Source organism: Camelus bactrianus, chromosome 3, assembly GCF_048773025.1.
Source record: "Camelus bactrianus isolate YW-2024 breed Bactrian camel chromosome 3, ASM4877302v1, whole genome shotgun sequence".
In the NCBI taxonomy this organism is placed as follows: domain Eukaryota; kingdom Metazoa; phylum Chordata; class Mammalia; order Artiodactyla; family Camelidae; genus Camelus; species Camelus bactrianus.
The window spans coordinates 62,201,116-62,228,061 of NC_133541.1; the positions used below are offsets into that span (position 1 = coordinate 62,201,116).

The 26,946-nt window shown below is 35.0% G+C and overlaps 1 long non-coding RNA gene and 1 other non-coding gene across 2 annotated transcripts in view; one reads left to right on the forward strand and one right to left on the reverse strand.

Annotated features, from left to right (window-relative positions):
- LOC123618926 (uncharacterized) overlaps positions 1-23,548 on the reverse strand; it is a 566,149-nt gene extending 542,601 nt beyond the window's left edge. The window contains exon 1 of the long non-coding RNA XR_012505516.1: positions 23,416-23,548. This is a non-coding gene — a long non-coding RNA (uncharacterized LOC123618926). The remainder of the gene's footprint in view (positions 1-23,415) is intronic.
- TRNAA-CGC (transfer RNA alanine (anticodon CGC)) lies at positions 5,974-6,046 on the forward strand. The gene has a single exon. It is a non-coding gene; the product is annotated as a tRNA-Ala (tRNA).
- Positions 23,549-26,946: the final 3,398 nt, after the last annotated feature.

The following is a 26,946-nucleotide window of genomic DNA, read 5'->3' on the forward strand; positions in this document are numbered from 1 at the left end:
AATGCCAAATTTTTACAAAGTGGCTTATTTAAAAAGATAGATGTCAACCCAGAGTACTATACGCATTAAATTCCTTAATAACAGATTTTACTCAATATAAAAGTAATAAAGGAAAGTAAATACATTTTGGGAAAAAAGTTGATTTTTCTGACTTCTCAGGAAAAAGGAAAGTCTGATAAAACCATTAAAACTTTTCACCCACTCCCTAAAAGATAATTAAATATAGAGTAATATTAGTAATTTCTGCATTTTAGTATTTGAGATTAGTCAAAGCACAAGAACAAAGGCTGTTTTTAATTGCTCCAATAATAAAGCAGTATTACATATATGTACATATTATATACTCAGTTGCTTATATTATTATTGCATTGCATGTATTATTGCTTGTATATATTCCCATTTGAAACTCATTTATATATTTCTTTAAAATATGTAATTTTGTATTTTCAGGTAAAAATGGTGTATATGAGCTTGGAGGTCAGCAGATCAGGGTTCAAGTACTGGCTCTACTGCTTCCCAGTTTTGTGAATTCGGGCAAGTTACTTAGTCTCCCTAAACCTTAACTTCCTCATCTGTAAAATAATAATAATAATAGTAATTATCCCATAAGGCTGTTATAAATACTAAATAATTACTCTATGAAATCACTTATAATTGTGCTTGGATATAGTATACCCACAATATGTGCTGACTTTGACATTAACATCATTATGGTTCATTTCACTCCTCTCAATAAACTGTTAACTATCCTTAAGGCAATGACTATACCATACTATGTTTCTGTAATTCTATGTATCATCTAACATTGCATCTAACACTCTCAGCCTTGAGTGACTGCTTTTCAAAGATTCCCTCTCCTTTATCTTCTGTAGGAGTTACTGACATATTCTACCATTCCCTAGATTTGAATATCTATAAAACTTACAAAGGCAGTGTAAAGCAGAACTGTCACTAAAATTTTGTTTGAAATTTGAAATCAGAAACACTGAGCCAGAAGCAAAAATAAATATTTTGTTCAAATAATAGGAAAGCTTTTCCCAAGCTAGTCTCAATTCCTCTGAGGTCCCTCCATACCAAAACCATAGTACTATGAACACACCTGGGCAAGTTTAGTCCTTTCACTCATCCTATAAAAAACCATTACACTTCTATTGTCTTGGATAGGTTGTCTATTCATCTTCAATGTTCATCTTCTTTTCATTGATACTAGAAAAAAATTGCCTTTGTGAGTTTAGAAGATAAGACGTGCACATAAAACAATTTACAGGTTCTCTTGGAGGTGAGGCTCAGTATCCCTGATATAAATTTAATCCATTTACAGTCTAACATCTTTGGAAGGTAATTATACTTGTGACAGGGGAAGTCTAGTGGCTTCTTGCCTTGCTGCTTGCCTTTTCCTCTGCTTGGAATACCCTTTCCTCTCCTTTCAAAGTCACTCTTTGTCATCTTTCAGAACTAATTTCATGGATAACTTTCACAAGAAAATCCTTTTGAATCCCAAAATTGAATCAGATTCTCCTCATTCAATCATTAATTCAACAAATATTTGAGCATCCATATGTGCCAAGTACTATTCTATCCATGGAAATACAACAATGATCACATTAGCTATAATGCCTCCTAGTGATTACCTACCAAGGGAGGCAGAAAGAGAGATAAAGCACATAATATGCCACAGGGAACAGTAAAATACAAGATGGCAGAAAAATAAAGCAGGCTGGGGGTGGTTAGGGCATGACATCCTGACCATTGGGTAACTGCTATTAAATAGGATAGTTATGGAAAGCTTTAATGATACAGTGACATTTAAGTAGCAATCACAAGGAAGTGAGGAAACATGGTTGGTGTATGCCCAGAGGAAGGGTGCTCCAGACTGAGAGAACAGCAAGTGCAGAAAGTCTGAGGCCAAAACATGCTTGAATGTGTTCAAAACTGAAAGGGATGCCCATATGCCTAGAGCTGGGTGGTCAGGGTCAGCATGGTGAGGAGAGACAGGCAGACATGTGAGGCCTTTCACCTTTCAGCCTTAGGACTCTAGCATTTACTGTGAGCCAAGAAGCCACTGGGGGTATCTGAGAAGAGGACTGCCATGATCTGACTTATGTTCTAGTGAATTAGTCTGATTTCTCTCTTAAGAAAGGGGTATACGTAAATCAGGCAGGAAGATGGCAGGTGAGTTAAAATTTTACAGTGGTTCAGAGGAAAGAAAATGGGGGCTCCCCATGTTTTGTTTTGTTTTGCAAGTTGACCATAAGTCTAGCCTGCCATTATCCTAATTGGTACATTTGTCTTGATACAACTGTAACTTCCTTAAGAGGAGAAACTGGTCTTACCATTGTATCATAAACATTTTACAAAAAGCTTGGCATATTATAGCACTCAATAAATGTTTACTGAATAAATAACTGGACTAGCAGAGATTTTTTTTAAATTCAGACCCTGAAGAAGCCCAAATATCATGGACATTTTAATAGAAATATTCATGTGAAAAGTCATCTGGCATGATTCAGGAGAGGAGAAAAATATGAGTATTATCCTTCATTTTTTGAGATATTAGCCTTCAATTCTATTCAGTAAAAATGTAAAGGAATTAAAATTAGTAATGTGAGCCAACTCCACAAAGGCAACTGAAATAATAAAAGTAATGGATTTTGATAATTACATAAAATGAAAATCATAAATAATGTGGATAAAAATATAAAGTGATATTAATAAGTAAACATCTGTTTTATATTACTAAGGTCAATTGAGAAAAAAATCTAATTGTAAAATCTAATTGTAGTAAATATATCAATCAGTATTTTGGCAAAAAAATTTCAAAATTGAATGATAATGAAATGAGAAAATTTTTATCAATCAAGTAAGTTTTTAATATTCCAGACAAGTAATGAACCACAAAAGTGTTTGTCTATGTATTAGTTTGCCATTGCTGCTGTAAGCAATTATCACAAACTTAATGAGTTAAAACCACACAAATTTACTATCATATTCCTATAGGTCAGAAGTCTGACACAGGTCTCAATGAGCTAAAATCAAAATGTCAGCAGTGCTGCATTCCTTTCTGGAGGCTACAGGGGACACTGTATCTCCTTGTCTTTTTCGAGCTTCTAGAAGATGCCCATTCCTTGATCCATGGGTCCCTTCTTCCATCTTCAAGGCCAGCAATGCAGAGTCCTTCTCACATTGCATTCCTCTGACCTCTTCTGCCTCCTCCTTCCACTTTTAAGGACTCTTGTAATTAAATTGGGCCCACCCAAGTAATCCAGGATAATTGCTCTAAAATAAGGTCAGCTGATTAGCAACCTTACTTCCACTTGCAACTTTAATTCCCCTTTCTTATGTATAGTAACGTATGTACATGTTGCAAGAATTAGGACATCTAATTTTCCAAGAAAGAAATACAAATGATCAATAGGCACATGAAAAAATGTTCAATATCACTAATTATCAGAGAAATGCAAATCAAAACTACAATAAGGTATTACCTCACACAAGCCAGAATGACCATCATTCAAAAGTCCACAAATGACAAATGCTGGAGAGGCTGTGGAGAAAGGGGAACCCTCCTACACTGCTGGTGGGAATGCACTTTGGTGCAGCCACTGCGGAAAACAGTATGGAGATTCCTCAAAAGACTAGGAACAGACTTACCATATGACCCAGTAATACCACTCCTGGGCATATATCCAGAAGGAACCCTACTTCAAAAAGACACCTGCACCCCAATATTCAGAGCAGCACTATTTACAATAGCCAAGACATGGAAACAGCCTAAATGTCCATCGACAGATGACTGGATAAGGACATGGACATCTTTGGGGAGCATCAGTCTGCCTATCACATTGTAATACAAGTATTATTAATTGTATTAACATGTAAGATTAAATTAAAAAGACATTTAGAGAAACTTGGCATGTATGGAAGGAAAAAATTACCATTAAAAAGAAAGAGACAAGAAATTTCAACATTAAACTTTACTGAAATTAACAATACTTGAAAAGAAAATCATATTTCAGAATTATTAGATCTACATTATATCTGTACCAAAATTCTGGGGAGTTTTAGGTATACTGTTTTGTTTACACAATCTCCACACTTTTGCAGGTAATATCTATCAATATTTATAAAACCTAACCAATTAAGAGAGTGAGAGAAGAATTAGCAAATGAGTTAGGAATAATATGCATTTCAATATGAGGTGCCCTTTTTCACCTACATAGCAGAGACTTTTTAAAGCTAATACTCAGTGCTTGAGAGGACACAGAGAAATGATTGTTCTCTCAAACTGGTGGTGACCTGTCAATTTGAGCATCCTTTCTGTAAAACAAATCAGCAGTGTAAGCTTTTAAAGTCTCCTGTTTTACTCTAAAAATCACATTTCTAAAATTCTATCCTAAGAAAAAAACAGAAGTCTAGAAAAGATATATAGAAAAGGATATTCATCACAGCAGATGTTATCAAGAGCAAAAATTTAAAATGACCTAAATTTTGATGCATCTGTGTGATGGCATACTATATAGTTACCAAAACTATGTTTCCAAAATGTTTAGCTATATGACAAGATATGATGATAAATGAAAGGTGTTACAAGTCTTATTGTATATGGAAGATGGTTTCAACTAAATGAAAATATACATGCATGGACAAGTAACTGGAAAAAAGTATTATGTGACTATTTCTAAGTGTTGTAGTTATGAGTAATATCTAATTCTTCTTTCTGCTCTTTTCCTAATTTTTAAATGGACTTCTATAGCTTTTACTTTTAAACTAGCACACTTTAAAAAAAAATACTACCATGAATTCAAGTTAATAAGCCATATTTTTATGCAAGTATTTTCTTATTTCTTTCTGATACTTTCTCCTCTATCTCCAATCAAGTATGCAGTAACCACTGGAGTTAAGACTTTGATTTATATATCAAAAATTTTAAATAAAAAGAGGCAAAAGTTGCATCTACATTCCTTTCTTTTTTATTCATAACCTAAATTCTTCAAAGTACTAAATCCAATGCTATTTTGGATGTCCTTATTTAAGTTTCAAACAGATTCTATTTCCCATGAATTCTCCTACCTTAGTCTCTAGCTAGACAGCAGGTAACCTATTCAGAAAAGACAGGATTTTTAGTTTTAACTCTGTAAGTCATTCTCCTAACTTTCAGATCTGTTGAAATATTATAGCATCCTATGATTTTCTGGCATATACAAAAAATTGGAAGGAGGGGTAAAACTATGGAGACAGTAAAAAGATCAGTAGTTGCAGGGGGTGGGAGGTAGAATGGAACAGACAAAGCTCAGAGGATTTTTAGGGCAGTGAAAATACTTTGTATGATATTATAATGATAGATATATGTCATTATACATTTGACTGAATGCATAAAATGTGCAATACTGAATGAACCATAATGTAAACTGTAGACTTTTAAGTGATAAAATGTGTAGGTTCATCAGTTGTAATGAATATAGGGAGTATAAGGGAAGTCTCTGTAACTTCCTCTTAATTTTGATGTGAACCTAAAACTGATCTAAAAGATAAAGTATTTTAAAAAATTGAAGGGGTAAAAGAAAAAAAAGGAAATATAAGTATGTTCACACCTCCTTGTCAATTTAAAAGAATAATAAAATAACAAAGTTCTGTCTTTCATCTGCCAAATTTAAATACTAAAAAGGCTGACATTCAAAATTAGTTTAGCTAATTTGTTTTCATACATGTAATTCACATGCATATTTGTGCATATACATGTATTATTTTCAAACAGGAAATGAACATAGTCTTATCAGAGAAATCATTCTGGGAATTTAACATAGTCTCCTTCCCCATTTGCCCTCTGATAATCACTCTTCTCCTACTTTGAAAAGGAAAGGCATACTTGTCTCTTTTCATCCTGAATCTCACCACGGTGCACTGCCTTGAAGTATAAACTTCCCTGGTGCACAAAGGAACAACCTGAAATACTGATATTAAGAAATCTGTAGGGGAGGGTATAGCTCAGTGGTAGAGTAGGTGCCTCGCATGCACAAAGTCCTGGGTTCAATCCCCAGTACCTCCAATAAATAAACAAACAAACCTAATGACCTCTCCCCCACAAAAAATGAAAAATAAAAAATAAAAATAAAAATAATGAATAAATAAATAAATAAGAAATCTGTAAAGACTTCTTAAATCAAGGCACAGTAAACACATGATACGGCTTTCTGTCTGTCCTTATTTTTATTATACCTATCTCCATAAACGGCTAAGAGTAAAATTAAAGACAGGATAATATGGCCCACATTAAAATTACCTAAATTGAGATATACTGTGAGTAGGGCAGCAGGAGTGAAGACAATTTTTGTTACCCTGTCCCTCCCCTGCATACTGACAACACTCCTGAGGGAGAAGTCTTGTGAGAGCTCGGGCACAAGATATTAAATGTACAACCACCTTACTGAATCCAAGTAACAAAGACATGTTGAAATAATCTCTTATTTATTCATCAGAATCACTCTGGAAATCAGAAGTAATGTGGTTATCGTAAGAACACACCAATGTTTTCAAAACTGAAAAACAAAGGCAGACATTTTGTGACAGGAAGTAAGTCTGCCTTGGCTGATTTATTTGACAATGGAAATTTATATTTCCAATTAGGTTATAAGGTGAACATTTTCCATGAACAGAAAGAGTTAAGCCCACAGTTAAAAGTTTGATAGAACTATATTTAAAATACTTTATAAGAAAGAAGGCCTTTATCAAAAAACTTGCATGGATGTGTTACAGTAAATGATATTTTTATTTCACCAACACTTTCTGAGTACATCGAGTTAAACAAGATGCCTTTACGTCAAAAAGTAACAGTAATAGATGTCACTTGAAAAGCATTTATGGTTCTGAGAAAGGAAATTACTAATGCCTGGGTAGTCCTTTTGTAAATCAGATGACTTCTAACACTCTGCTTACAGTGAAAGTGAAGGAAGTCCAGATCAAGCTGATGATTGAAATATAATTTAAATGATACATCACTATATAATTTTTGACATTTGACTAATGAATTAAAAATAGTGACATTCCTATTAAAAAATAAATGTTATTTCCATCTACTTATTTATGTGAAAATATTTATCAGTGTTTTTAACCACAAAAAAATACAAGTAGAATAGATGTAAAACTTGTCTCATTCTATTAATAAATAAGATACATCTATGAATACATAATGCCTTTAACCCCCCAGAAAAAAAACCTTTAAATTTTAATAATTACTTTTTTCAAGATTTATAAATTTGCATACTGATTTGATTAATTATGCAGCAATAATAGTTGTAATGATAATTCAGTCGTGAAAAAGTTCAACGTTTACACTTCATGGTCACAGGAAATAGAGATTTTAATCTCAGTTAATATAAATATTTATGTTGCTAAAAATTAAGATAATTATACAATAAAACATTTTCAAGCATAAAAGTGTATTATATTAGGTTAAATCCTTTGGGGAAAATGGGAAGGCAGTATGAGTTCAAGGAAAAAAATCTCCAACTATTAAGACACTGTTCTTTTTTTTAAATGGATGATGTTGGTTTGATATCATTGCAGTTACATTCTACTGGATACTTTTAAAAGAGTGATGCTATAATTTTGGTTTACAATGTTAATACTTACAATAAACTGGGAATTATATCCTTTACAACTCTTTAAAATTAGAATGAAAAATTTTAGAAAGTGGTTAAATATTGTGTGATGATATATACACAGGGACCACACAAGAAAAAGATGTTGTCACTGTAAAACTTTATGCATCTTCCTCCCTTTAAATAAATAGAAGAGCAGTCACCTAGAAAAGAAATCTAACCAGACTCTCCATTTAGGCAAAGAGTTCTACAGATTATTGTAATCAAGGCTAAAGAACATTTCCATTTGGGATCACAAGTTGGATGTAATAAATACTGAAGAGTTTTAAACCCAATTTTAAGTAAGAGGGAAAAAAAGAAAAAAGATTTTCCTGCAGAGTGCTAACTGGAAGTAGTTTAATGACTGAAAATTTGCTTACACCTCATGATTTATGGTATGCCTCAAGAAGCCAAATTAACCAGAATGCAACAAGCACAGTCCTTTTGGCTGATGTGATCCCCTCAACAGACTATTTAGATACCCCTATGTGGTAAATCTGAATGGTTAACAGATGATGATGGTTAGTAAATCTAAATTATCCAAAATAGCTGCTTAGTTTAGGGCCACACTTATTTCCTACTAGAGAGAGAGCACTCATAAAACATCCAAGTCTGTTTTCCCCTCATTTAAATGATTTAGCTTCCTTCCTTTGACAGTGACTGAAAGCATGTCTGTTTAAAAGGCTCTTTCATGCACTTAATTTCTTTTTTGACTTTTACTTTTTACTGAGATACAACATAAAATACACAAATATTAAACATACTGCATAATTTTTGAAAAGCATGTGCAAATGGAACCTCCATCCAGATTGAAATGTAGAATATTACTAACACCACAGAAACTTCCTTGCACTTTCTCAGTCATTCTCACTTCCTCATCCACCAAAGGTAAGTATTAATCTGATTTCTATTACAATAGGTAAGTTTTGTCTGCTTTTTTGAACTTTATAAAACAAAATCATACAATGTATACTCTTTCAGGTCTGATTTTTTTTTTTTAAAAAGTCACAGGGTGAGAAAGTATATTGTTAATATATGTATCTGACAAGGGACTTGATCCGGAATATGTAAATACAAATAAATTTTAAAAGATAGACAATCCATCCACACAAAAACTACTAGAGCTGATCGAAGAATTTAGCAAGGTAGCAGGTTACAAGATTAACGTTCAAAAATCAGTTGCATTTCTTTACACTAACAATGAATCAACAGAAAACTAAAGTAAAAAAACAATTCCTTTTAAAATAACACCCAAAGTAATAAAATACCTAGGAATAAATCTAACCAAGGAGGTAAAAGAATTATACACAGAAAACTATAAACCACTGAGGAAGGAAATTAAAGAAGACTTTAAAAAATGGAAAGATATCCCATGCTCTTGGATTGGAAGAATCAATGTTGATAAAATGGTCACACTGCCCAAGGCAATCTACAGATTTAATCCAATAACTATCAAATTACCCAGGACATATTTCACAGAACTAGAACAAGTCATAATAAAATTTATATGGAACCATCAAAGACCTAGAATTGCCAAAGCATTACTGAAGAGAAAGAAAAAGGCTGGAGGAATAACTATCCCAGACTTCAGACAATACTATAGAGCTACAGTCATCAAGACAGCATGGTATCAGTACAAAAACAGTCCAATGGGACAGAATAGAGAGCCCAGAAATGAACACACAAACGTTTGGTCAACTAATCTTCGACAAAGGAGGCAAGAATATACAGTGGAATAAAGACAGTCTCTTCAACAAGTGGTGTTGGGAAAACTGGACAGCAGCAAGTAAAGCAATGAAGCTAGAACACTCTCTTACACCATACAGAAAAATCAACTCAAAATGGATCAAAGACTTACACATAAGACAAGATACAATAAACCTCCTAGAAGAAAATATAGGCAAAATATTATCTAACATTATCTGACATCCATCTCAAAAATGTTCTCCTAGAACAGTCTACTCAAGCAACAGAAATAAAAGCAAGAATAAACAAATGGGACCTAATGAAACTTATAAGCTTCTGCACAGCAAAGGAAACCATAAGTAAAACAAAATGACAACCTACAGAATGGGAGAAAATTTTTGCAGATGAAACCGACAGAGGCTTGATCTCCAGAATATATAAGCAGCTCACATGACTTAATAAGAAACAAGCAAACAATCCAATCCAAAAATGGGCAAAAGACCTAAACAAGCAATTCTCCAAGGAAGACACACAAACGATCAATAGGCACATGAAAAAATGCTCAATATCACTAATTATCAGAGAAATGCAAATCAAAACTACAATGAGGTATCACCTCACACCAGTCAGAATGGCCATCATTCAAAAATCCACAAATGACAAATGCTGGAGAGGCTGTGGAGAAAGGGGAACCCTCCTACACTGCTGGTGGGAATGCACTTTGGTGCAGCCGCTGCGGAAAACAGTACGGAGATTCCTCAAAAGACTAGGAATAGACTTACCATATGACCCAGGAATCCCACTCCTGGGCATATATCCAGAAGGAACCCTACTTCATGTTCATAGCAGCACTATTTATAATAGCCAAGACACAGAGACAGCCTAAATGTCCATCAACGGATGACTGGATAAAGAAGAGGTGCTATATTTATACAATGGAATACTATTAAGCCATAAAAACCAACAATGCCATTTGCAGCAACATGGATGCTCCTGGAGAATGTCATTCTAAGTGAAGTAAGCCAGGAAGAGAAAGGAAAATACCATATGAGATCGCTCATATGTGGAATCTAAAAAAAAAAAAAAAAAAAAACCACACACACAAAGCATAAATATAAAACAGAAATAGACTCACAGACATAGAATACAAACTTGTGGTTGCCAAGGGGGCGGAGGGTGGGAAGGGATAGACTGGGATTTCAAAATTGTAGAACAGATAAACAAGATTATGCTGTATAGCACAGGAAAATATATACAAGATCTTATGGTAGCCTATGGAGAAAAAAATGTGACAATGAATATATATATGTTCATGTATAACTGAAAAATTATGCTCTACACTGGAATTTGATACAACATTGTAAAATGATTATAAATCAATAAAAAAAAGTTAAAAAAATAAAAAATAATAGACAATCCAATTTAAAAATGGACCAAAGATATAATTGTGGTTATTCTCTTCAGTAATATATTTCATACATTTTGAGTATCTTCCTTTTAAGCCCTGAGTCTTCTGAGATCTCAGTCTCAAAAGCTTTAAATTCTTCAAGTTCCCTTCTTTAAATTAATCTCTTCTTTCACATATTCATAAAGCATTTGTTAAACTCTCCTATGTTCAGCCCTGTGTCATACAATGGAGAAGTAAAATAAATAAAGCTCCCAGCCTCAAGAAGTGGAGACCAGTAGTTTAGATAAGTCATGTAGAAAAGTAGTCATACTCCAATTATCAATAGCAATACTGGCCATAACAGAAATAGAATGATTAACCATTCTTGCTTGACATGGTTGGAAAAAGTGATTAAAGAAAAAAGTTAACACTGGACTGGTTTAATCTTATGTGATTAGAGTTATACACCTGAAACAAAACAGACAAATATCCTAAGGGAATGTCCTTCTCTATGATTTTCTTTCCCATGCCTCTCTAATCATAGAAGTCAGCCTTTGGTCCTAAGAAAGGAGAATATATAAAAAGCCTTATGACAGTAATTTGATGTATCAGAACTAAGAAGCATTCTTACTTCTAATTTTACATTGACCTTGGTATTCCAGAACTGGATAACTCTTTCCAACCAATACCACATTCCACAAAGTATTGGATTTTCTGACCCTGAATCCTAATATTCCACTAACTGCATGCTTTATAGCTACCTGTAAAATTTCTTAATCTAGCAGTTTTAATGCTTAGATCACCATCCATCATCTATTTTTTCTCTCTTATCTCTATATGCCACATCTGGAACCCTCTTCAGTCCATGGTTAAAGTACCTTCATCCCTAAGAGTTTGTTTACTTATTTGTTTGAATTTTGCTTTTGGAATGATTTCCTTATTTTATAATCCATATATACTTCCCCCAAATAAGAAATAGACCTCTAGTCTTGCTCTTGAGTTTTGACTCCTGGTTTTCATTCAGCTCTGAGTCACTTCCACTCTCTAGATCCAAGGCCTTTCCAATCTGGCCTATCTCACTTTTGTGGAAGTGTGAGCGACAACAAAAGGAGAGAAGGGAATTTTTTTTTTAAATAAAAGAATGCAATGGACACAACTTTTCCTTTTCAAGTCAAGATTATCAGTTTTTAAATCTTTGTATCTAACATTCACATGTATTTCATGGATTTCTCTTGCGCTTTCATGATACACTGAGTCATAGCCTGGAACAATTTTCTTAAAATCTGGCCTACCTACATCAGACTATCCTACTTACTCTGAGTAAGATTCTTAGACCCCACTGCAACCTACTGAATGAGAATATCTGGACCTGAAGCTTGCTTATCAGAACTTTCCCTAAGAAGCTCCAAGTCTTAAAACAACTGAAATGAGACAATTTCATGAACAGACTGTCCTCCAACAAACTTAGGTATTTATTTTTTCCTACTCTTTGATAAGCAATATGGGAAAAATTCAAAGGACTCTCATAAACAGTCCAGGAGGCCTCTGATATCATGTAAATAAGCCCAGGATGGCCTCATTGACAGATGAGAGACCATATGGGGAGAGACACCACATGTTCTTTCTGAAGCACCAGATACATGACTGAAGCCATCCCAGACAATCCAGTCCAAGCCCAAGCCAGCCCTGATGAGAAAAACTGCCCCACCTAGGTACAGAATTGTGAGAAAACTTTTTTATAGTATAATGTTTTAAGCTACTAGTTACACAGCAAAAACTAACGGATGGACCCAGTAAAATTTCTTTTGCAGAAAATTTGTGCTAAGTGGCAACACATTCTATCACCCATTTTCTCAGGGCAGAACAACTTTACCATATATTCCGTCTGGTGTGAATTTGTCCTTTCCCATTTCCTCCCTTTCTTCCATTCATTCACAAAAAATTTGTTGCTAATTTTTTTCTGAAGAGGTCCTATTTTTTTGTTAACAACATTTTAAAAGCACTAACATTTTTTTCACCATCAACTCCATGTAAAGTTTTATTAAGAGGCAAGGCAATGAAGTTCTTTATATAAAAGCACAAAAATTGGGAACTGCCTCAAACTTCATGACTAGGAGTACAGCTAGATAAATGATGGTATTTGATGGAAAAATATTCAGCCATTGAAAATCATATTTTTGAGAAGGAAGCAAGATGACGGAGTAGAAGGACGCTTGTAGCTCACCCTCTCCCACAAATACACCAAAACTCACATCTACGGACCCACTCAGCCAACCAGAGCACCTGCCGAACTCCGATAGAACATCGCCCTCTTCAAAAGACAAAGACGCCAAAAATCCGATAGGAAAAAAGAAAGAAGAAAAAGCAAAACAGTGCGGGACGGGTCCCACGGGGAGGGAGCGGCAAAGGAAGACTGGCACTCGTTCGCTGGGTCTCCCCTCTCCAACGGAGAGGCCAGCGGGACGGAGAGGGAACCTCCAAGGCTCAGATCTGCCCTGAGGACCCCTTGACCAACAGAACTGAGTTAAATGGACACAAAGGGTCCCTGCAACACCCAGCCCGAGACGCGAGCCAGCAGCTGGGGCCAGGGTAGGCGGCCTGAGGCAGGCAGAGGACTGGGGTGGCTGCACTGAGGCAGCCCCGGGGGACTGCAGGGGGCTGCACGCCATGGCTGGGAGGGGATACGGAGCAGAACAACCTCAGTCCCCCATAAATTGCAAAAAAAGCAAAGCAACACGGCTGGTGTGCCCTGGGGGAAGGGGCGCCGTAGCCTTTGTCTCCTCAGACCTGCGCCGCCATTACTGGCACTTCTCACGAGAAGAGAGGCAGGGCTCAGGCACAGCTGCCATATTCTCCTATACACAGCACCCGGGTGGGGGTGGGGCCGAGACCTGAATCCGCACCCAGGGGCTCTGCAACCTCCTAGGCAGGACTGAGACTTGTTTACAGCTGGAGGCAGATAGGATCTTTCTGCCTGGCACCTCAGAGAACTTGCCAAGACAAACAAGGAGCTGAGATTTGGCCCAGAGCAGAGGCGGGGCCGTTTTGCAGTCTTCCCCGAGCCCACCTTCGGAGCTCCGACCCAAGGCAGAGTGGGCAGCTGCACAGAGCAGTGAAGCGACCAGCGCTGGGAAAGGGCGGGTGGCAACCTGCTTTTCTGGCAGGAATGCAGCACCTGACCACGGTGCTGGGAGGGGGCATGATCCGCCCACCTGCCTCCCCTGAGTGCAGCATCTGACTGCGGCATCGGGAGGGGGAGTAGCCCACCTGCCCACCAGATAAGAGCTCAGCACCTGACCCAGTGTTGGGAGGGGGCACGATCTGCTAGCCAACAGACACTGGGAGCAGCACAGAAGAAGGCGCCAACAGAGGGCCTCTGGAAACAGCAAGCTGACTTCGTGAAACAGGGCAAAGACACAAAGACCTCTCAATAAACTCATTAGGAGCACAGCGTCTCCAGGAGAACTAGGTAACTGAGACTCCTTAAGCCACAGTGCCAGAGAGATATGAGCAATATGAAGAAGCAGAGGAACCACTCCCAATTAAAAGATCAAGAGAAATCCCCTGAAAGCATAATCAGGAAATAGACATTGATGGCCTACTAGATCAAGATTTCAAAAAACAAGTGATCAAAGTACTGAAGGAACTAAAAGAAAGTGTCTAGAGATATAAAATATGTCAAAAATGAAATAGAAGCTATAAAGAAGAACCAAGTAGAATTAGTAAACTCATTTGCTGAGATGAGAGCTGACCTAACAGCTGTACAAAGCAGGCTAGATAATGCAGAGGAACGAATAAGTGATCTAGAAGACAGGACAACAGAAAGCACCCAATCAGAACAGCTGAAAGAAAAACAAATAAAAAACAATGAAAATATAAGGGACCTATGGGATAATATAAAGCATGCCAATCTATGCATAATAGGGATTCCAGAAGTGGAAGAACAAAGGGGACTGAAGAGGTATTTTAAGAAATCATGACTGATAACTTCCCAAACCTAAAGGAATCAGATATCCAAGTACAGGAGGCTCAGAGGGTCCCAAACAGGAAGAACCCAAACAGACCCACACCAAGACATATTATAATCAAGATGGCCAGAGTCAAGGATAAAAAAATGATCCTAAAGGCAGCAAGAGAAAAACAAAGAGTGAGTTACAAGGGAACTCCCATAAGGCTCTTAGCTGACTTCTCTACACAAACACCACAGGCCAGAAGGGCATGGCAAGATATATTCAAAGTCCTGAATGAAAAAAAGATGCAGCCTAGGATACTCTATCCAGCAAGGCTATCCTTTAGAATAGAATAGATAAAGAACTTCACAGACAAGCAAAAACTAAAACAGTTTAGCAACACTAAACCCATGCTAAAAGAAATATTGACAGGTCTACTCTAAATAGGAAAGAAGCAGGATGCTACAAAAATGAGAAACTCATAACTGGAAAGGAGATAACTGCCATGAATTACAAAAAGAATAAACACAAAATTGTAAAAGAAGACATCTAAATCATTAAGAGTGGGAGAGGTAAGCAAGGAAAGCCATTGTGGAAAACAGTATGGAGATGCCTCAAAAGACTAGGAATAGACTTACCATATGACACAGGAATCCCGCTCCTGGGCATAAATCCAGAAGGAACCCTACTTCAAAATGACACCTGCACCCCAATGTTCATAGCAGCACTATTTACAGTAGCCAAGACATGGAAACAGCTTAAATGTCCATCAACAGATGACTGAGTAAAGAAGATGTGGTATATTTATATGATGGAATACTATTCAGCCATGAAAACTGACAACATAACGCCATTTGCAGCAACATGGATGTTCCTGGAGAATGTCATTCTAAGTGAAGTAAGCCAGAAAGAGAAAGAAAAATACCATATAAGATCGCTCATATGAGGAATCTAAAAACAAAAACAAAACAAAACAAAACATAAATACAAAACAGAAACAGACTCATAGACATAGAATACAAACTTGTGGTTGCCAAGGGGGCGGGGGGTGGGAAGTGACAGACTGGGATTTTAAAATGCAGAAGAGATAAACATGATTATACTGTATAGCACAGGGAAATATAAACAAGGTCTTGTGGTAGCTCATAGCGAAAAAAAAAATGTGACAATGAATATATATATGTTCATATATAACTGAAAAATTGTGCTCTACACTAGAATTCGACACAACATTGTAAAATGACTATTACTCAATAAAAAAGTTTAAAAAAAAGAAAATCATATTTTTGAAGAATATTTAGTGACAAGGAAAATACTTATAATGTAATAAAGTTAAGAGTATAATTTAAAACTACACATATAGATATCCATACAACCATATATAAAAGTGGAGAACATGTATTAGGGTTTTAACAGTGGTTATCACTAGGTAACAAGATAATAAATGATTTTTACTAGCTTCTATAATGTTTTTCTTTATCAGTCAGTGCTTATACAATGAAGATTTATTACTTTCAAAGTCAGAAAAAAAATATATTCAAAATAAATACATAAATTGTATTCTTATTTCCAATTCTCCAAATTAATCATTAAAATTTCTTCTGTAAATTATATTCATTATAATTTATTCAAAATGAAAAATAAGAAAATGTGCTTTTGGCCATTAGAGTTTACACTGAGTACTACAGGGCTTTTGCTTAAAAAAAAAAATTATCTAATACAGACAATACAGTAGCTGGGGAAAAAAAGTAAAAACCAAAAACAATATTAAATAAGTAATATTGGGTGTTGCTACAGCCCCAACCACTCAGATGCATTCACTCTGTTTTTAGATATAAATGATCCTCAGTCACACTGTTTTTCTTTCTGAAAATGCAATTTTTCTATTTAATATTAAATAAACGTATTGGGGTTAGGATAAATAACCTAAGTATCTGTGGAAAACAGTGTTTTTCATTAAATACTGTTAGAGAAAAGACAGAAATATTGTATCCTAACAAATTTGTTTTTCACATGAATATAGATTAAAAATTGTGAAAATATGTTACGTGTAATCTAGGATTTAGCAAATAATTAAATATATTGTGGGTAGGAGAGACAGCTACCTCATTTGTCATAGGAAGGACATAAAAACAAGTTAAGGGAGAAGGTCAGAACAGACCTTTGAGGTTTGGATTAGGATTGGATGTATCAGTACAAAGTCTGCTGTTGCTGCTGATACTACCAAGTAGTAGTAATGAACATGCCTAACACTCAGATTTTGGTTTCTAAATGACATTCTCCAAGAAAAGTAACCAGGACTGGGCTAGGGAAAACATAATATAAGTCTGGAACATTTTATAGTGTCAGAAGTTAAAGAGTATCTTCTGATATGATGCACTGAGAAGGACACAAAAATCAGTTCTCTACTGTTTTTGGCAAAAATGCATAATATAAAATTGAACATGAAGCAACGTGAGACAAACTCAAACTAAGATTTATTCTACAAAATACTGGTTAGTATTCTTTTTAAGACTGGGGAAATGCCCGATTAGAAGAGAATACAGAGTTATAAAAACAAATACAATTTGGGGATTCAGGATTAGATCTTAGATCAGATAAAGAACATTGTAGGAGGAAGGAGGGTATAGCTCAAGCAGTAGAGTGGCACACTTAGCATGCATGAGGTCCTGGGTTCAATCCCCAGTACCTCCTCTAAAAATAAACCTTATTACCTCCCCCTGCCAAAAAAAAAAAAAAAAGAAAATTGTAGGAAAATTGGAAAAATATGAATGAGGTTTACAGATTGATTAGTAGTGATACATAAACATTAATTCCCACACTTTGATCATTGTGCTATGGTTACGTTAAGATGTTAATATACGGTGAAAATGAGTGAAGGAAATTTTTATGCCATTTTTGCCAGAGTTTTTAAAGTCTAGAAATACTTGAAAAATTACAAGTTTTTTTTTTAACATTTCATGTAGGACAGGGTACATTTATTGTGATGTCACTCATACTCTCATCCAAAAGTCATTCCTAACTTTAGAGTTAATTGTCATTTTATCTGTTTTAAAGACTTTTCTTATAACTTTAATGCCCCTATTAGTAGCAAAAAGAATTAAGAGTTAACTGTTCTGCAATAAAATCTCACTCTTTCTTTTTCCAATAATTTCTTTCTCTCCATTTAAACTCTGAATTGTGTTATTCTCCTATCAAAACCTGTATGGAAAAGATGTTCGGAAAGATGTTCTTATTTATTTTTCTAACAATATATGTATTGTACAGCATCTTAAAAACTTCCAGCATCATTGAAATACTATAATAAAGTGATTCTGGGCACAGTGGTTAAATAATTGCTACTGTCATGATGGCTACTCAGGAATAATGTACCTAAAGCATTATTCTAAATTCTGTAATTAAATAGAGTTGTCTTGCTTACATGCTTTTATTATTAGTTCTATTTTTCTTACCTTTTTTCCTGAGGCAATGCTGCTATATTACCTCTGCAACGTGTTGGGATTTTTTTTTTTTTTTTTGAGTGTTTCCTAGAGTGGGATCATTGAACATTTCAAGTAATTTTCTTTGTTTATCTGCCTTTATTTTACTTTTATTCTTTTTTAAAACAAATTTTAATTGTGATAAAATAAATTTTTAAGTGTATAGTTCAATACTGTTAAGTGTTACATTGTTGAAGTTCTGAGATTGGTTCCTTATTATTTTTACTTTTATTCATGCATCCAAAAAAAATAAAAATAAGAGATTCAAAGCAAAGATGATTTGCTTAGTTTTGTAGGAAACTATAATATAAGGAAAGTATATTCCTGGTTTCATGTACCATTTTTTTCAGATATTATTTGGGATAATTCACACAAGCTATGAATAAAAATATTAGAGCTAACATTATTAGGAACAAAAACCAAGCAAAGAGAACCACAGAATTAAAATACAGTTGTGTACCTTATGTATAACTTATCTAATAAGCTCAACTGTCCAGAATACAGCTTTACCAGAAAAAGTAAGTAAATAAAAGTTGTCTGGAGAAACAAAATTAGTATCAGTGTCACAAAATCCACGTCTTAAAGTTTATATACTTAAGGCACAAAATAATCTCATGCTTTATTCAAGAGTTTACTCTTACTCTATTGACAGTGTAACATTCTTGGCTACCTGGTTTCTGAAAATCACCAGAGTCTAGAAATAGTGATTATGAAGTAAAAAGGGGAACTTTTACAGGCAATATTGGCAATATATTCAAAATAAGAAGTCACACGTGTAAAGACAGAAAAACCATGAGAAGCAGACACAATAATGTTATTAACAGAAAAAATGAGTGTATTGTTAAGGAATAAAAATGTCCTTCATATCTCAAAATTCCTAGGGCCCATTATTAATTTAAAAACATTATGATAACTTAATGCTTATAATGGAATGTTCAGTTTATTATATTTTTACACACAAAGGATAAAAATAAATTCATACTGCATGATTTCTATGTTCCAGTATTGACAGGTTTGATTTATGGGATATACTCCATATTTTAGAATGTATAAAATAAAGTGACTTTGATTTTATTTTCGCTGTTGTTTAAAATTTGGGTACTTCACACCAATGTGGGTGCAAAGGAGAGAGACATACTTATGCAAGAAATTGTACCAGAGTCATTTTTTCCCAAAATACCTAAAATATGTCACACTAGTTATTCAATGCATTTGAAATAAAGATTTCACCAACCTTTCTTGTTTGAACCTGTTAATGCTAAAGTGAAACTCAGTTTTCAAGGCTGTCTTTCAAAGACTGCTCCTTACTGAACTCTCTTAAAATTCAGAACCACTATGCCCTTAAACATCCTATCTGGGAGCCCTGTTTTCCCTGTATCCTCTTCAGGACCACGGAGATCTACAGTTCCCAGTGTTACATGACAAAGTACATTAACTGTCTGCATCACAGGGCTCTATTTCTTGAGTTGGCAGTTTTGTTCTTCCTTTCTCCTTCCTAATGAGGCCCAGTCCCACTCACTGATGTCCTACAGCAGTCGGACAAACCACCGTCTTAAGCTCTGCCAGGAATCAAAAATAACATTAATTGCACTCTGTACTGTGTATCTATATTTAATGATAATGGATAGTATCTCTGATGACTTTTTTTTTTCAAAATTTGTTTCTCCATTTCCCCTTCATTTGGAAAAATGCCTTCCTGAGTGTCTATCTACATAGCTTGTTTGAAGAATTGAAAATGCTCATTAACCCTGTAACATCTATATTATAATTAGCACACAGAAGTGCTTGAAAGGTTCCTGACTTTACCACTTGGAAGGAGAGTGGGCCTCACAATTGTTTAAAAGAGTTCTCTATACAGTGCCCAACTAACACATGCAGCTAATGTGATTCTGCAAATGGGCTCACAGAAATCCTGGCACTTCCTCAAGGGAGCAAGAATTTTTTTTTCCAAGGCAGTTTAGAAAAGAGATAGAAACACCTTCAACATGCATTTATACCTTCTGGTACCTAATAATCCTCACTTGTGGTAGTCATGATTTCTCTGGAGTTTTTATTTCTACACTCTTTCCAAAGTCACATGGAAAAATACCAGCTCAAGATAGAGGACATCACTCTGTAAAACCTTCCCCTGCAGATTCCTATGATCCTGCATACTCTGCCAAGACTGAGTATCTGTCAGAACTTGTTGAGGATGTATGCAAAAACTTCCTGAAAGATACAAAGGAGTGTGCAATCTTAAGGTACTAAGACCATAGCTTATTTGTCTTTGTAGTCCCAATGACTAATACAATACCTAGTATGCAGAGGTTCTTAGGGAAAACATACATATAAAATTAGATTAAAAATTTTAAACACATACATACATATATATACATAAATTTATACATGCATACATATGTAGAGAGAGAAAATGAGTAAATCCAATCATTTGTGTATCGATAGACATTCTTTACTCTAACTTCCTTTTTTTATTGTTATCATTATGAAAATTTTTAGTATTAGTTTTTGGTGCTATTATTCCTTACCTTTCTATGGTCCAGAGTCTCCTGTTACCCCAACTTTCCCCAATACACACACACAATTGCCAAAGGCTATCTTGACTAGCCCAGTCCTTAGCACCTCACCTCTGCTATCTCCAACCTTCTCCTTCCCACATTTCCATCAGCTGTTAGGTGGAAGAGCAGAAATTCAAGTCCAGAGCTATCTGTCTCCAAAGCACTTTTTACTAATCTCTGCTCTTTCCAAAGGAATTTCTGGTTCTGATGACACACCACTGACAAAGAACCTTTCTGGTGTTCCTTATGTCCCTCCTCATGTCCTCTCCCTCGATATGAAATGTAGGACTACTTAGAAGTCATCTTTTCATATCAGAAAGTAAGTGGGTCAAACTTTTAGAAACTTGAGGTTTGGGTGTTTAATTAAAAACAAGATAATCTGAAGGCTCAGATGAGGACAAAAATTCTCCCCTGAAATCATCCTCTGTTGTTCATTCCCATGCTCTTAAGCCAGTGAGTGTGAGTGTCAGACTTGAGAAGTCTTTTGGAGATAAATCCAGCTGCTTATCACTTGCTGACTCAAGAGCAGCCCCTGATGAGTCACACATTGCTTCTGTCACAGCAGATCAACCACAAGCCAAAAGTCACCAAGTACACAGAGAGCTGTGCTATGAGTGATGGGGAGCAGCTCTTCCCTGTCTTTTCTGAGGACCAGAAAAGACTCAGTTGGAGCACAAAGAATTTAGAATGGATTTATATAAATTCATAAAGTCTAAAAATTTTGAGAAAGTGAAATCGCCCAGTGGTAACATAAAGGAAGGCTCCTCTTAATTTTTTCTACTCTTAAGAAAAGGAAAATTTCTCATTTCCCTAAAGTTTTATCAGGTTGCATTGGGGAAGAAACTGACAAAAAAGCAATAGACTAAAAGCAAGATAAAGATCACTCCTCTCAAGTATACCCCAATCCCCCCCATAACTGTGCTTACAAGTAAGGACTTACAATGGCCACAGGCCCATTACATGTATAGAATCTACCAGCACAACTTGATGTATTGTTTGGAAATTACTGAAACAAAGTACATATCTCAGGAGACTTAAGAAAAGATAAACAGTTTTTCCAAATGATTAGAATGCTCCCTCTTATTTAAAAGCAGAAAAATGATTGTAATAGGTCATTTGAAATTCTTTGCAAATCTAAAATTCTGTAATTTTACACTAGGTTTATTAGAAGCTAAATAAATGTGTAATAGAAGTCTCTTACATAAGACATTAGCTCTGAATATTTCTATTAATAATTGTATTCTGTGAAGCTAAAACAAAATAAATTACTACAAGAGGAGGGATGTCTTCACATCCTGAGTTCTCTAAGCAGCTATTTGAATCGGCAGATATAGGCTAATAATTTCAAGCCAAAGGTATTTCAGAGAAATAACTGCACGTAGCTACATGTTTGCTTTCCTACACCTTGAACATTGCCTAGTGGAAATAATACAACCAATTCTTCAACAGTTCTTTAGATATTCATGTCACTGAAATTAATTTCAGATTAATATAACATTTTGAATACTAGCTACTACCTAAGTGTTTTAAATGTCTGTTTTTAGTATAGCATAACTTTTTAGTAGCTGGTATTAGGTCCTCAAAATGCACTGTAACGGGGGAAAAAAACAGCCAAAAGAGTACTAAAAGAGTAATACAATAGACATACATTTTTTAAGGGACTTGTTTATCTATCCTCCCTGGAAGACAGGATTGCAAAGAGATTTTATTTCTTACTCTCATCCAGGGCTACAACTTTATCAGCTCCCTGCCCGAGCTGAGTTCTGCCAGTTCCAGAAGGAAATCCTATAAGTGGTTTAGTAAATGTTAAATGGAAACCCTGCAATATCTGACTACATGAAATTCAAAAGTAATAGCTTAATAATTCAAAACAGGACCTCTGTGTCTCTCATTACAGTATGTTAAACTAAGTAAAAAAATCACTGTAGTTTTAGAAGCTCAAATCCTACCCTACTTGTCCCAGTCCTAAGCAATGTCTTCTCAAAAGCATTAACAAAGCAGTGTGTGAGCTATTTGCCTATCTTATCATGGAAGGGCTCAAATCTCATGTGTTTGTTTCTCTCAGCTCTGATTAAAACAATTTCAGTAAGTGTCCAGTCATATCATTACACATTAAAATAGTTTTGATTTTTTTGTTTGCAGATGTTATGTCTTCAACACCTCAAGAGCTTCAAAACATTCTTTGCTCTTTCCAGTAATAATGGTTCAATTTATTCAATCACAAGTTTGGCTCTAAAAATGGCAATTCAATTTGGCTCCAGCTATAAAAACTAGACCAAAGAACAAAATCTCCGTAACAAGCAGAGTATTTTATATAAAGAAGCAGGAAAAAAAAAGCTTTTCCTTCAATGAAAAAATTATGAGCCTCTTAAATGGAGCTTAATACGAGTGATCTGAATTAGGTTTTAGCTTTGACCTCAGGTATTTTTCCTTTTTATAGATCTAAGAACTAACAGTTATTTGCCCCAAATTTCAACGAAAATTGTTTGGTTTAAGCTTTTCTGGAAAGTCTGCAACTCATTTTCTAACTCAAAATTTTACTTGAGTGGGTAAAGCTCTGTAACAAAGTTGATTCTACTTAACACTCATTTTCTCCACAGACAAATGAAATAAAGCTCAAGCTTCTAGATTTTAAAGCATCACTTAGTCTCTTAAAATAATCAGAATAACACATCAGATATCCAGAAGCCTTACCTATAGAAAACAATAAAGAAGCCTTACCTATCAAGAATATAAACAAGAGTCTCATAAGTCTCCAAGCAGCCAAAATAGATGTCACAAAATCGACAAACAAAACATATGTTTAATATATCAGCGATCAAGGAAGGGTTTGTATCCTTTCTCTCTGGTTTTTCTGGCCAAGTAATTATGCATGAAGGAAACAACAATGGAGTGGGAAATGAATACTTTTTTAGTTTGGAGCGGTTACCCTATTCTGTCTCTACTACCCCTACCCACCACCTATACAACTTCTCTCATTAAGAGCAAAGTTTAGACATGAGGTCTAAACAAGGATTCCTGCTCTTCTCCCCCAAAAAACTAGCATTTGGGCCCCTCAAAACAGACCAAACATAATTTACCTCCTCAGGGAGGAACAAACACTCCTAGGGCTCTTGCAAGTTTCAGTGTATCAGGAACCAAGGCACTTTTCTAACCCTGAGTTAGCGGGAAATAATTATTGCCTATGTATTATTTTTAGGAAGTTCTAGAAGCATTTCTGGAAGCTACTCTGAAGACATTCTTTCTTCAAATTGCTGAGTATTTAAATGTAGTTCACATAGGGATACGCTTCAGTTATATGGAAAAATCACTTATGTATATACATGAAATACTGTATGTCCTGACAATATCAATTAATTCATATTTGTATACATTTAAAGTTTCTGTGGTAGATACATGGATAGATGACAGACAATACAGACAGACTTTTGCAAACAGGCAAACTTCAAGACTTATTCAGTCATTCTCAGGACCTGGAACAAACTAAAGAGAAAAATCAAGTGTTAAAACCTATGGTTTCTTACCTTACATCTGCCTTCATTGGCCATATTCCCATATATATAAAATGTTTCAAGAAGGCATACTGTTTCTTCTCTTGTAATCTAAGTCCTGGGACTCTAGTAGCATGCCTGCCTAGTATCTGACAAAATTCTCCTTATGTGTTGTATCTCAACCTCACGTAAGAAATCACTTTGGATTTCCTATATGCAAAATGATTTATCTTGTAGCTGGTTCATGGCCAAATTTTAATCTTGGCCTGTTGTTGCTTATCTAGTAGTAATATATAAAACAAATTTTGCAGATAGATAGATAGATAGATAGATAGATAGATAGATAGATAGATAGATAGGCAGATAAACAACAGAAATTATGTGTTGTTTTCCAAAGCTTACTATATTTTGCATCCTGGTATTCTACATTGTCTATGTTATCTGTCACTGACAAGAAGATGGATGATAACAGAGCTAACTTTTAAAAAATACAGTTGACTAACATAAAAACAACCATAAAAATTATGGAACTCTGAAGTAATTCTAATCCAGCTTTCTCAGACATTAACACATAACTGTGTTAAACAGTAAATGCCCCAAACATATCCACATTAACTTGAATTAATGTGTAATAGCATAGACTTTGTAGACAAAATTTGAGTAGACCACACTCTGCTTTGTTTTGATCCAAGTGTTCTAGAATCCGTGGTTTGAATTTCTATTTAAAAGAACAATATCAATCAAAACAAAAATGGTTTCCATTTGTTCTGAAACTATTCTCAGCTAAAGTGGCAAAAATTCTTAAGCTGTTTAAAGAGATACTGCTCAAAACCAAATCATCTAAATATTAATGGGCCAATGGTAGAATACCAATAATCATAAGGATGAGTTGTCCTAAAGATACTAGAATCTAACCAATTGTAACTTGTTGAGTTTATTCATTATGTTTGTCTATAGAGAGGAAAATTGGGGTAATATATTAAAAATTACCACAAGAATTTAGGTGATTCATTTATTTATCTCATCTTTTCATCTTAATATAATGTAATTTCTAAGGGTTTTATTATGTCTATCTTGATACTTAACTTTAAAAACTCACAATCTTAGCACCAAAGTTGGCCAGCAATATATTTTTATTTTCTTATGGCTCTGTGTAGTACTAGATACATTCAGCTTCCTCAACCCTGCTAGGCTCACATTATTTCAAAACACACCTGTTCTTTGTAGAAATTTTGGAATATCTTACTACTCTTCAATCAGTACATATATGCTAATTCAGTTTATTGTAAATGTGGAATTTAGACATTAAGCAGTCAACTGAAATAAAAATTAATAAATCAAAATCTTAGACATTAAATATAACTCTTTCTTTCAAAGAGCATTTGGAAGAGTCATTTACACTGTCTGGAAAGAATTGGTCAATAATTGAGTTTATCAACCCTAATATCAGTATCTCAGAGAAGTGGGCATTCTTAAATACGACAAAAATCAGGAAATTTGAGGTTCAGAAAATGGACAGGTTTAGAGTATCAGAGGTAAGGTCTGTTGCTGGCCAAATATTGAAGGTTGAATCAATCTGAGGCATTGTTGCAATAGTATTTACAGGACAATCATTCATTTGGAGGAAAGTTATAGTTAAAATCTCCTAGGACACTGTGTCCCAATTTGGTTTTTTTCTATTGTATTCAACATGTCAGATGATGCTTATAAGACGCATACGATTCAGTGGCAAAACTAGACTTGTCCAAAAAAAAAAAAGAGAAAAGAAAATCTGAAAAATTAACCAATAATACTGCTGTCTTATTTTTATTAGCACAGCATTTAAAACGTATTTTTTAAGCATGAGAATTAAATCATACTTTTAAGGATCTCAAAAAATTGCTTTAATAGAGAAAAATAAATATGGCTAATATTTTCTTTACTATTAAACTGCATGTCTTAAATATGAATTTTGAATTTTCTAGAATTCTACTCAAATTCGGTAACTTGAGCAATTACATAACACTAAGGGATATTCCTAAATAAATTTAATTCATTTTTATTACAATATACAGAATCTACAGGCTGTAACATAGTTTTATATAAAGAGCATCACTCTCAACATATATATGTAAACTCTAAGCACCCTTGTTTTATCTAATTTTACCTCCTTTTCATTAAAAATGTGTGGATAAAATTAAGAAGGCAATGGAAGTAGCTGTAACACCACAGTTCAAGAAACACTCTATGCACACAGTTATTAGCTACCGAGCAGTAATGGCAGTTTACCAGAGGCTGCTGAATCTGTGCAGTTCAGCATTCTCTCACTCTTCTCAAAATCGTACCAGAACACATGTAAGTGCAAGTGATATCATTACAGAAATAACCTTGAATTCTCTTAGACAGATGAAAAATTAGCGTTATTCCCAAACTTTAGATCTTTGTCTATCACTGGCAACAGAATACTTCCCACACTTCAAAATAACACAAATATTCTAGGGTCTGCCCTCAACTGAAGGTTTTTCATGGGACTGTTAGCTTCTTCAGTTTCCAGCACTGGTTCCTAGTTAAGTCCCAGAACATGGTTTAAGGAGGGCACGTTGTCAGCATTCAATAATTGTGAGTGGTAGTCAACTCGGCACTTGTTAGGTGGCCCCACCATTGAGGAATGGTCTCCCTTCACTAATAGCACATGAGAACTGCCAAATACAATTTGTTCCTCCAGACTGGCTGTCAGCACTTTCAATCCATATTAGAGTAAGCATGCTTACAAAGGGGAAAA